Consider the following 10500-nt stretch of genomic DNA (forward strand, 5'->3'; position numbering starts at 1 on the left):
CATGATATTTTTCTATTTTAGATGGAAAGCTTCTGTTTATGAATGGAAAATGTATCTGAAGGATTTATGAGTTAAAATTTTGAGAAAAACCCAAATGGAACACTAGGTGCAGGACAAGGAATGGTGGAATGATCAGCTGTAAATCACTATCCCCAACAACCTTAGTGATGGTGTAAGGCCCATATTGGAGCGGGCGAATCTTGTGGTGGGGCCTAGCGAGGCACTCCTTTTGCAAATGTAACAAAAATTTCTCGCCCACCTGATGAGCACCAGTATTGCAACAAGAATTTTTCAACTCTTGGGGCTACCAACTTTACTTCATCAACCCGGGGTTCGTACAAACTTGGAGGTGACAGTGCTATATACACAAATAGATGTAATGGGTCCACTCTTTGTCACTGTTGAGCTGGGGCGATAGACCACTAGGGTTTCTCAAACCAACCTTCTATTGATTTAGAAGAAGTTTGATTACCAATTGAGAAAGGAGAATTTTACCCTAATTGAGAGGATTGAAATGCTACCTACTGCAGTAATGAAAGATTGAAATAGATGCCTAAAACACACAACTCATCTAGCTAATTGTTAAGATAACTTGCTTCAAAAGAATTATAGTGTATCACATGTGAAATACTAACTAATATAAGCATGAAATCTGATATAAACAAGCACTTAACTGTTGTGCACATGAATATTCTTTTTGTCTTTTTGTGAAAGCATGAATGCTAATCCTTCTTGGTTGCATGGAAAGTGGGATAGGTATGGAGAGAGATGAGTGTGATGGGTCAAATGTCTTGGGAGGAAAGAAAGGGTCTTCTCCTAACTTTCGTGATGCATTTTTCACAAAGCGGGCTTGAAACAGGCCACTACAAGTCTTCCTACAGGATGTCCTAGTTCACCTACAGGATCCCCTGTTTTAGTACAGGAACAGGCCGAAAAAATAAGGAGTGATTTAGACAGTGTTATGGAGATTAGGGAAGGTGAGTGATGGAAGGAACAAGGCAAGTAAGTGGTTGAAACTCACTCAAAAATCAAACTGAAGCTGTATGATGGTTGGATTTTCTCAACAAGCATGGCAAGTTGTCCTTGTGAAATGATAACTCGGATTGAGAACTTAGTGGCCTTTGGCGATCATGGGTGGGTATGGTTTGGTTGAGGTTGATGATATGAGGTCTTCCTACAATATTGAAACTCCTGCAACATACACATCATTGTTGGCATTTATCCATAAATCATTTCAAAACAAGAAGGGTTTACAACGATATAAGGAAAACAAATTTGCATCATTTATTTTCCAAGTTCATGCATGGAAATGCTTGAAACCTATTATGAAAGCAACATGAAATCTAATACAAAAATTAAGATATTAGAAATGACAACTACAACCTATCTTCTAAAACTAAAAGATGCTGACCTAATTAACAGAAAAAATTTAAGTTTCATAAGAAACTAGAATTTTGTCTTTTTTGGCTGAATGGGAGTTTTTCCTCAAACCATGGTCCCTGAAGGTAGGAATGAGGTAATATCCACTTGTTATCAGCCTTTTTTAGATATTTTATTATCTCTCTAATGCTACTGTTAAAGCTAGGCACAAATGGAAGCAAACTAATCAAATTCAACTATGCTTGCAATTAACAATGCCAAAAACAATTTAACAAGTAATCTATGAAATAACCTAAGAATAAAAGTATAGTAAGAGGAACCTCTATTGCTAGGGTTGGGACCTAACCCAAGAGCTTCAACCCTATGAATCAACTCAGTGTTGGATCAAGGGAATGCTCATTTTGATTAACATATCAAAAAATACATAGCAGTGTTTGGTCACAATCTTTCAACTCGAAAATGCTTAGCTATTTTGCATAAAAAAAACTGAATCCTAATGAGGCTCTAGGCCTCTTTGTTTATATCACTGAAGTTGCCAACAACTTCCTTAAATCTAGGGAGGCTTGTTTCCCAATCTTAAGATTAACTAGTTCTTAACTATGACTGGCTTGGCTGCCAATGATCCTCATGACCCGGCTGCCTGCAACTTTGAGCTGGTGTGATTTGATTGAGGGATCTTTGAGTGAGTGAGGATTTAATGAAGGAGATACATCTCCTATAATCTCTCCTTCTTGTCTCATTCAAGTTCTTGCACCTTACTTAGCCATAAGTTTCTCCAAAAAAAATGCAATCATTGCACATTAGACCACTAGACATAACATCTTACTTTTACTCATCTCATTAAGAAAAATATGATTAAAACATGTAAATAATTATGAGAAGAGTTTATTTTAGTAAGCTTGGAGGTGTATTAAGGTCCATATATTTTACCCAATGATGAGCCTCATTACCACCTAGAACTTGTGTGGCACTCGATGTTGATCATGACGCTACTTGTACTTAGCATTGGATCTCTCTAATATGTCATGGACTTGCTGGTGCATGTGATGAATGCGATAAATGAAGTTATTAGCCATGTCAGCTTCGGATTGGACATGATTCAAGTATTCCAGAGTAGCTGCAAATGGTGTGACCACATCAAAGGGACATAATGGCTGGAATCCCAACCCCGCCTGAAAGGGGTTGTGGCTAGTTGAGCTATGGAGAGATCTGTTGTAGTTGTGCTAGACATAGGGGAGGCTTTCATCCCATGTGTGTGGATGCTTCGAGTTATACATACGCATAATGTGTACGATCATCATGTTGACGACCTCTGTTTGGCCATCAATTTGGGGGTGGAAAGTCATGGACTTAGTGAGCTTGGTATCCAACATCGACCAGAGACTTGACAAAAATGTACTTAGGAACCTATTGTCCCGATCTGAGATAATGGACTGTGGGATCCCAAAATGTACCCATACTCATTCAAAGAAGGGATTAACAGTGGCTTCTACTATGATACTCTTCTAGTAGGCTGCTAGAATGGTCATCTTAAATAATTTGTCGATGGCCACGAAAACGTAGTCATTGCCATGCTTAGTAGAAGGAAGGCTCAACATGTAATCCATGGAGATGGATTCCCAAGGTCGACTATGAGTAGGTAGAGGAGTATGTAAGCCTTGCTTCTTGATGGTCGGTTTGGCAATGGCGTAGGTAGTGTAGGAGCTGATGTACTTTCCAACATCCCGTCGAAGTTTCGGCCAATAAAAATACTTCTGTAGAATTGCCAATGTTTTCTTTACCCCGAAATGTCTAGCGACTCGACTGTAGTGCACATCCGAAATAATTTTTGCACACTCTCTTGAAAGAAGAAAAATGTGTTCCAGGTGGCCTAATAGTGCATCATAGAGGTGAAAATTTGGAACTTTCTTACCTTCTAAGAGTGTCTGGTATGTGATGCCGAATTATGGATTGCTCTTGTAAAGATGTGGCCACCTCGGAGTCTCATGCCAACAAGAGTCGAGCACAATGGTCAGTGCCATGACTAGTGGTCAACTGAGGCAATCCATTTTCGTTGCTGCCCTTCTTGTATTTAATCTTCAAATGGAACTGTTGCAGGTATATGGACCATTTCTGATGGCGATCGTTCTGTGACTTCCCTTGTGTCTGTATTAACTACAGGGGTTGGTGGTATGTGCAGATGACCGTTTCCTTTCCCATAATATAATTTTTCCATTGTTTATAGGCCTACATAATGGAATACATTTCTTTGTCATAGGTGGGATACTTTCAGACTGTGTCTGAAAGTCTCACTGTGATATTCCACAGGATGCCCCTACTGAGTAAGAACTACACTAATAACATAGTCGAAGGCATCTGTCTTGATCTCAAATGGTTGTTGTAGGTCTAGTAATGTGAGCATTGGTGCAGAGAAGATGTGATGCTTCAACTCGGTAAATGCCTTCTATTTGGATTCAGACCAAAAGAACTTTGCTTTTTCTCTACCCTTGGTGACTTGACTTAAAGGCCAAGTGATATGAGAGGACCCCAACACGAACCTGCGATAGAAATTGGCAACAACCAGAAAGATGCAGAGCTCTGTTAGAGTGGTTGGGGTTGGCCAATTCCAAATGAATTGTATCTTGGTTGGGTCCACATGCACACCCTTCTCATCAATGATGTGCCCTAGATATTGAACCTGGGTCATGCCAAAAGTGCATTTCTCTAAATTGACACACAACTTGTGTTGTCGCAGGGTTTGAAGGACCTGTCGATTATTGTGGTGGTTCTCTTCCCAGCTATGGCTAAAGATCAAGATGTCATCTAAAGACACCACCATGAATGCATGGGTGAAGGGTCCGAAGATGTCATCCATCAATCTCATGAAGGTTGCGGGGGCATTTGTCAACCTGAAAGACATGACCAACCATTTGAAAAGGCCCTCCTTGAATTTGAAGGCAGTCTTCCACACATCGGAGGGTTCGATAGGCACCTGGTGATAACTGGAATTAAAGTCAATCTTTTTGAAATATTTGGCTCCCTTGAGTTGGTCCAAAAGGTCATAAATCCATGGGATTAGGTACCTATTCCGAATAATGATCTTGTTAAACATTCGATAGTTAATATGAGTCTGTAGGTCTCGTCCTTCTCCCAACTCTTGAATCTACGCCTTGATCTCATCATTATCCAGAATAACGTGTTGATAGATCTATCCATTATGTAGCGGAAAGCACAGGGTCAGATCAATGGAGTGCTTGAACTGATAGTGTAGAGGTACCCCTATAGGTGAGAAGAAAATGTCCCTATACTCCTCCACGACCTTGTCCATCTACTGTTACAGTGTGAGGGAGCTCTGTCTCGAAGCCATGGCCACAACCTTCTTCTTACCCTAAGGGCGAATCATAAGGGAAACAAATTTCCTAGTCTGGAAAATGATCTTACTGTATTGCTTTGTAGTGATCAAAGAGATGGCAGTAGGCAGGGCTACCTCTGGTATCCTGTATAACTTATCGCCCAAAGTAATAATTATAGAGCGAGGTGTAGACTCAGATACAATATGATGCTTCTACAGGTATGGTTTTATTAATAATACATCACAAACTTAAAGAGTAGAAACATCACACAGTACCTCATCGGTGAAGGGATTGATGCTGTAGGGAACATGACACTGTTGGTTGATGTAGAGATCTCTTCCTTGGTGAAGCCACCCAATGGTGTACAATTGCGGATGTGTTGTAGTCGGTAGGCCCAACTGCTTCACGACCTCTGCTGAAATGAGGTTCTTTTGGCTCCTGTTGTTGACAATGAACTGCAGACATTTGTGAGTGGAAGAGGCATTCCCCATCCTTTGGATCTTCAGGATCATTCTTATGGATCTTAGTGGTGGCCACGGTGCCACTAGGTTCGTCAATGATTTGATTCCCTTTGTTATTCCCCTTGTTAGATTCTGACTCAGAGTTAGAACTTGCATATGATTCAGAATCCTTCAGCTCGGCCACAAGTGACTTCTTGGCCTGACACTCACTTGTGTTGTGAGTAGAGCTCTTATGGAACTTGTAGAGCTGTAACAAGGGTCTCTTTCACCTCTAGTTATGCCACATTAATAAGTCAATCCGAGAACGCTTTGTTATTGCAAAGAGTATCTCAATCCGAGGCTATTCGTCAGAGTAATGCTTAGTAGTACAGTGTTCAGAAAATACAAGAGTAAACGGATGCTAGACTATGACTAGATTGCTCTAAAAGAATAAAATCACACAAGGCAACTTATCAGTTAAGGGTGCGGAAGCGATAACCCATCCCTCTAGAAACTGATGGAAAGGAAATTAGAGTATGGACCATAGGTCTGGGAGCTAGGCAACGACTGCTGAGGCTCACTACAGCCTTAGACCTTCTCTCACACCAAAACAGCAAATGCAAGTAAATGGAACGGCAGGAAGTAAAATGGAACAGCAGACAGGAAATGGAACAACGAATATGAAATGGAACAACAGTAAATGGAACAGCAATAAATGGAACTAAGCCTTGCGAGTCCGAACTAAACTTGTTCTATTGAACCAAACTCACACTCTGTAATAAAATAGCAGTCTCCTCTCTTAAAGCAACTTCGATGGAGTGTACTTTATGGAACAACACTCACAGATGAATTATGGAACAACAATCATCAACCATATATACACATCATGCTTAATATAGCAATCTGATGATTAAAGAGAATATGACTATGTTTCCAAATAGAATAACATTACTTCCGGATTCCAATAATTGAGATTTCAAATGAATCCAATACAACAATATTCAATATAAATGCTCTGTAACAGAAACAGTTGGCTTAGATTGATAACATGCGATCAACTCTAAAAAGATTCACTTATACAATACAGAGTCACTACATAAATCTCTTGAAGAAACCATTAACGAATAAATCGTAACAGAGCATGGAATAACATATGAAAAACATGTCAGATTACCGAACTATAAAGATAAGCAAACCACGCAGAAACCAAATTATAATGATAAAAAAGCAAGTGTCCTTCGGAGCCGGGCCCTTAGCTTCCAACGGTACACCGCTTTAGATTACTCCAGACGCAGAGATGAAATAAACACCAGGTCTTTTATATTAATGCATCAACAAATGTACAGCAAACCAAGTCTTAGTGAGAGTCGATGATCAAAGTTGAGTCTGAAATTCACAGTTACATATATAAAAGTCCCTTTGCTTAACGATGCCGTCCCTTTTTATAAAAGTAACGGCGGAGGTATCTAGGTAGCAAAAATAAGCAAAACAGTGATCCCTCAGGATCAAAGATCCTAAGGGATTCGCCAAGCCGTTAATCCTTTACTTTTCTTTCCCTGTTCCGCCGAATTGATAACCCTTCTTTCTTTCTTGGGTCGTTCTGCGTCGATCTGTTCGATCTCGTTCGCATCCGGTTCCCTTCTAAAGGGACAATAGTTATTCCTCCTTTGTCTTTTCCTTTCGAACGACAACTCTTCGTTTCCACCTTTTCCTGCATGGAAAAATAACAATTATCAGCGATTAAGCTTTCCATACTAATTCTCACACATTCTATTAAAATTCTTTATTTCTTTAAGTTCATTATGTAGAAAGGGTTACAATTGTTACTGAAAAGTCACTAAATTGTTCGTCAAAAACATACCTTTCCAGTGCTCCACACACCCCCCTGCTTACCCTGTTTCATGCCCTCATGAAAACATTATGGTTGACATGCAAGGTGGTAAGAGAATAGGCTGGAGAGGGAACCTCATGTGGAGGCCTACAACCGTGATGAGCAACTAGATCATCAAAGAACTGATTTGTTTGACCTTCAGGCATTTCATACAAGGCCTGATATCCGGGTGCAGGGTGCCAAATGATTGGACTACGAAATCGATACCCTAACCAGGATGGCCCTGCTTGCAAAATACGCTCGCCATAAAGGTTCAATCGGCTGGCAGCTAGCTCAAAATTTTCATATTTGAACGGTTCCCTGAGCTGGATGTCTGGGTTAGAAGTCCGGTATCGGAATTTTGCAGCATCGATGGCGAGGTCTTTAATAGTCAGAAAATATTCCAGATTTTGTCGGATTAGGTCTTCGTGCATGGGTCCTAATATCTCCATACCACCCGGGGTTCTCATAAGGTTCCTATGTGCTCTCCATAATAGCACTGGGTCTCTAGGCTCGGCTCTTACCCACAAGTCTAGGCTATTTTCCTGTCTCTGAAAAGTGTTATAAGCCCTGAGCCATTTTAGCTGATTAACCCCGAATGAAACGAAGGCTTGCAATTGTATGTCCCCAACAAAAGGGCCAGGATTTAAATCAGTTTCCTGGTCTAGCACGAGTTTATGCAAGTAAAATTCACACAATAATCTTTGAACCTTAATTCCATAATGCTTGCAACAATCTATGAAATCATTAACAGTATTGATTTGTATAGGGGCACCTGCCCTGACAACTTTTATCTTTAATCGTAAATATCATTCAAGCAAAAATAAAGCATAGTTTTTAGCAGGGGCCCTACAGGCCAGAACGTCATTATACAAAGAACACACAGTGTCCATCTGCCTAACAACAATATCTAATCGACGAGTTACCTTTGCAACCTTTTCTTGCTCCTTTTGCCAGCCTTCGAAGGCCTGGCTCTCGGACTGACTAATATCCCAAAGTTGCTGTTGCAACTCTTCATATTTCTCCCGGGGGACTGTTTGTTCCCTCAGCTGTTCAGCTTCTTGCTGAGCTTGCTTCATCATATTGTGCAAGGTTCTTGTTTTTGGATCCTTTTTCCATAGGGCCGTAGAGGCCGGGAGTTTTACCTGAACCTTTTTGTTATACTGTTTGGAATTCAGAACCCGGATCACCCTTGAGGGCGGTGCCTCTGCTTGGATCTCCTTATTCTCCTTTTCTTTCTTAACACGAATGAAAGGTTGTTGTGGTTCCTCTGTTAATGGAACATCATCCTGTCCCTCTGCCCCAATTGAAACGACAGTCTGTTCTTCATTATCAATTGGAACATCAGTCTGTTCCTCACCGTCATTTGGAACAGCAGTCTGTTCTTCAGTGTCAATTGGAACATCAGTCTGTTCCTCAATGTCATTTGGAACAACAGTCTGTTCTTCAGTGACAATTGGAACAACAGTCTGTTCCTCAACGTCATTTGGAACAGCAGTATGTTATTCAGTGACAATTGGAACAGCAGTTTGTTCCTCAGCGTCATTTGGAACAACAGTCTGTTCTTCAGTGACAATTGGAACAGCAGTAGGTCTTCCAGCCGGGTTTTGACCAACAGGGCGACTATAAGTCCTTCGTCTTCTTGTTGTACGGGATTTTGTTGCAGTGGTCCTCTTTCTTTTCCTTGTGGTCCTTCGTATCCTCAGACTGGCTTTCAGAATTCGAATTTGCTGTCGGAGCCGACTATAGTGTTCAACAGCCTCTGTTGTTTCCTCCTTAATTTCTTGATTTCCCTTGCCTCAGCAGAGGGTTTACGACTGGCCCTTAAATCTACTCCTACTCTGTCTAGAATTTCTTCTGGTGCCTTGGGAACAGATTGTTCCCGGTTGGTGTCCCTTATTTCTTCCTCATGAACGGGCGGGTTTTCTTCTCCTTTCTTTTCTGCATGTGAATTCTCAGGTATGTCTTCCTCTGGAGGTTCATCGGGAGGACCTGCTGGGCTGGAGGGTTGGCCATATTCCCCCATATTGGCCAGGATTGCGGCCAATTCATCTTCGCCCACAGGGTCTCGCAGCAGGCTGCTTTCTGGCTGTACTACTTCCTCCTCCCGATTGTCCTGCTCAGTGACTGCCTTGGAGTGTTCAGCTTCTGTTTCTGTTTCGGAGTGCACTTCTCCCTCCTCACCTCTTTCTCCGGCTTGCTCAGCCTCGCCCCCAGATTGTCCAGCATTTTCTTCGGAAGGTCCTCGTTCTGGTTCTGGAGGTTCGTCTATAATCTCAATTGGTTGGCTGGTGCTTTCCCGAATCTTTTCCAGCCTCCCTCGTATTCGAGCTAGTCGGGCTGATTTTCTTGGTTTCTCAGGTTGTTCAGGTGTACAAGCAATAGGTTTTTCTGCTATCACTTCTCTGCGTTTCTCTGATCGTTCCGGCGTGCTAGAGGAATGTTTAGGTTTTGGGGATGGTGCAGCCAATCCCCCCTCAATCAATGCAATGAGCTCCTCCCAGCTGCTCTGCTGTTGAGTGAGGCTATGGCTCACTATCAATCGAATCAATCCATGGTGGCTAACAACTGCTTCTATGTGCTATGCCGTTTTCAGGCTTCGGGCCGCATCATGCAATAGTGAATTTAAAAGTGCAGGCAGATTTACAGAACATTTTTCTTTCAAAACAGCTAAGAGTTTAAGATGACGTGGTCTTACCACGTCTTTCCTTCCTTCGCAAGTAATGTAGCTCTGTACTATCTTTGCTAGTTCGGTCCAGGGTTCTCCTAACGTTGCTGGCAGAACTCCCTTCCCCTTCACTGTCAAGCTTTGGCCTTCATCCTGAAAAATCTCCATAATCTTTTGTAGTCTCTCTTTCCTCAGCGTCCATACAGGTCCGGTGGCTGGTAGTCCTGAGACTTCTACAATTACATCGTTAGTGACCGCTATCCGCCTTTCTCTTACTATGGAATAGTCCTCCTGCAAGTTTTGCAGAAATTCCAACGCCACTGTCTCGTTTGATTCTTGTAGGCGACTGAAATAATTCAGCCATACAGCCTTTTCCAGGATCTCCCAGGCAGCAACAGAGACTGTCAATTCCTGAGGTTCGCTTCGGATTGCCTTTCCTCCCATGGTTCCACTAAGGATTTCCAATGGAACAGCAACTGCCTGTGCTGTTTTGAGACGCAGAGAAGGTGATCGTCGCGAAAAAAACAGAGTATGCAACAAAAATGGATTGTGGATGGCAACTTTGCGTAAAATAGAATTATCATACCGTTAAACCATGCCATACCTTCATACACTATCTACCCGAATGGTGTGCTGACACGTAACTCGTGGAGTAATGAGATTACCTTCCCCCCCCCCGCGATGTGATAGGCTGCCCCAGCCGTCAAATAGAGGAGCAACAGCCATCGTGTAACCAGTCATAAAGGAACAGCATATAAAATTACGCCATGTTTTAGATGGACAACGAAATACCGAAATCGAGGCAAAAAG

Source organism: Pinus tabuliformis, chromosome 8 (genome assembly GCF_031772625.1).
Source record: "Pinus tabuliformis cultivar Carrire ecotype Pingquan chromosome 8, CPIR1, whole genome shotgun sequence".
NCBI classification, from domain to species: domain Eukaryota; kingdom Viridiplantae; phylum Streptophyta; class Pinopsida; order Pinales; family Pinaceae; genus Pinus; species Pinus tabuliformis.